A 2,733-nucleotide genomic window follows, 5' to 3' on the forward strand; every position below is an offset into this window, starting at 1 on the left:
TCATACCCAAAATAGGGTTTCTAACCTGAAATTTGCGTGCATGGGTCGGTTTCTAGGGATGGGTAGGTCAAAATTTCCTGAAATGGTCGGGTCTGAGATTTGCTGATACGAGAGGTTCGCCACGGCGAAACATGACAGAGAGCCTTGCTTTAACAGATGATTTTCGCCGCGGCGAAGTCAGATGTGTGCCGCGGCGAACTTAGGTAGAAGATCCTTTCCTGCTTCTTGTGCCTTGAGTTCTTCAATTCTGGCCCCAATCTTTAGTGTCCTACAATAAAAAAGCAACAAATTGAAGTATCAATTGTCCTAGAAATCAATTGAATCCAATTAATAACCAATTATGACAATTTAATCCTCAAAATGACACTAACTTAAAGTAAGGATTCTTAATCTAAATTAAGCACAATTACCATTAAAAAGGGCAAGAAAATACCACAAAATCATGGATAATGTAATGAAAAGATAATAATATCTTAAGCTCAATCATTAGACCTTGGGCTGGGTCAATCGGTCTGCCTCCGGTGTGGAGCCTGCGGCTTAATTTGACGGAAGGGCACCACCAGGAGTGGAGCCTGCGGCTTAATTTGACTCAACACAGGGAAACTTACCAGGTCCAGACATAGTAAGGATTGACAGACTGAGAGCTCTTTCTTGATTCTATGGGTGGTGGTGCATGGCCGTTCTTAGTTGGTAGAGCGATTTGTCTGGTTAATTCCGTTAACAAACGAGACATCAGCCTGCTAACTAGCTATGCGGAGGTGACCCTCCGCGGCCAGCTTCTTAGAGGGACTATGGCCTTTCAGGCTAAGGAAGTTTGAGGCAATAACAGGTCTGTGATGCCCTTAGATGTTCTGGGCCGCACGTGCACTACACTGATGTATTCAACGAGTCTATAGCCTTGGCCAACAGGCCCGGGTAATCTTTGAAATTTCATCATGATGGGGATAGATCATTGCAATTGTTGGTCTTCAACGAGGAATTCCTAGTAAGCGCGAGTCATCAGCTCGCGTTGACTATGTCCCTGCCCTTTGTACACAGCGCCTGTCGCTCCTACTGATTGAATGGTCCGGTGAAGTGTTCGGATCGCGGCGACGTGGGCGGTTCGCTGTCGGCGACGTCGCGAGAAGTCCATTGAACCTTATCATTTAGAGGAAGGAGAAGTCGTAACAAGGTTTCTGTAGGTGAACCTGCGGAAGGATCATTGTCGATGCCAAAGCAAAAGCGCGACCCGTGAACCGGTTGACACAAGTCTCGGGCGAGGGCAGAAGGCCCAAGGCGCCACGGCGCCCGAAGTCTCTGACCGCGCACGCAGATTGTGGCGGCAGCCCAAGCCTGGGCTGTGGAAATGCTCGTGGATACGTCGTCGCCATGATTGTGGATGGCAGCGCGCGCCGTCACGGCGTGCCCTGGCACCTGCGAGCTTCTGGCGTCGGCCTGTGAGCTCCCCATTCGGCTTGTCTTGAAACACGGACCAAGGAGTCTAACATGTGTGCAAGTCAACGGGCGAGTAAACCCGTAAGGCGTAAGGAAGCTGATTGGCGAGATCCCCTCGTGGGTTGTACCGCCGACCGACCTTGATCTTCTGTGAAGGGTTCGAGTGAGAGCATACCTGTCGGGACCTGAAAGATGGTGAACTATGCCTGAGCGGGGCGAAGCCAGAGGAAACTTTGGTGGAGGCCCATAGCGATACTGACGTGCAAATTGTTCGTCTGACTTGGGTATAGGGGCGAAAGACTAATCAAACCGTGATGATGCCTTCTATCGTTAAAGCACTCAATTAAACTAGGTCCTAATTAATTTGTAGTTTAGGATCGACCTAGGTCATTACTTCCAAGGAGCAAGTTGTGGGTTTCTTTAGGTGAAAATTCAGGTGATAGAAAAAGCAATAAATTGGACCTAAACTAAAATGCAAAATTCTAATTCTAAATGCAAGATGCAAATGCCCTAAAATATGTATGAAAATTAAATTAAACCAAATGAATGCAATGATATTTTTGGGGGGTTTTTTTGAAGGAAAATAAAAATAATGAATAAAGAAAATTAATCAGAAAGCAAAGGGAATCAATCAGCAAGTAAAAATTCAGAGATTTCTCTTCAGGTACGGTAGAGGGGACAACTTAGGATTTTCATGGATTTAACCTTCATAACCTTAATTAGTTAATTAGACCAAAGGAAAGTGATAAGAGAGTGGAATTAATAAACTTAATTACCTACTTGAAATAAAGGGAACCCTCAACTTCAAAAACCCTTAAACTATTAGAGAACTCATAACAGTGTAAGGTTGGTTAATTAAGCTTATTAAAACCAATGAAAATAATTCAAATTAATTTTGGAAATTATGTTTGAAATTATCCAATTAAACAATTAGACAATTAACCAACTTAATTAAACAATTAATAGGCAAAAGAACCCAAATTTTGCAATTCAAACCACATTGATAATTAAACTCATAATGAAAACTCAATTATAAATTCAATTAACAATGCAAAGGTTCTAAACATAAATTCCAACAAGTATCTTGGCACAAATAAGACCCAAATATCAATTTAATCCAAGAATAAAATTGACAATCTAGAACTAAATTGTCTCAACAAAATTACAACTTGAACTCATTTAAAACTAAACAATTTCAAGTCCTTGAATTAAAAAGATAAATGAAACATCACTCCCTTGTGGTCTTCAAGTGCTAGCCCAAGGCTCTAGTCTCCTCCATGCTCCTCCCAAGTTGCCTCC

This window comes from Neltuma alba, unplaced genomic scaffold, assembly GCF_004799145.2.
Source record: "Neltuma alba isolate B1F8T4 unplaced genomic scaffold, ASM479914v2 tig00003984_pilon, whole genome shotgun sequence".
In the NCBI taxonomy this organism is placed as follows: domain Eukaryota; kingdom Viridiplantae; phylum Streptophyta; class Magnoliopsida; order Fabales; family Fabaceae; genus Neltuma; species Neltuma alba.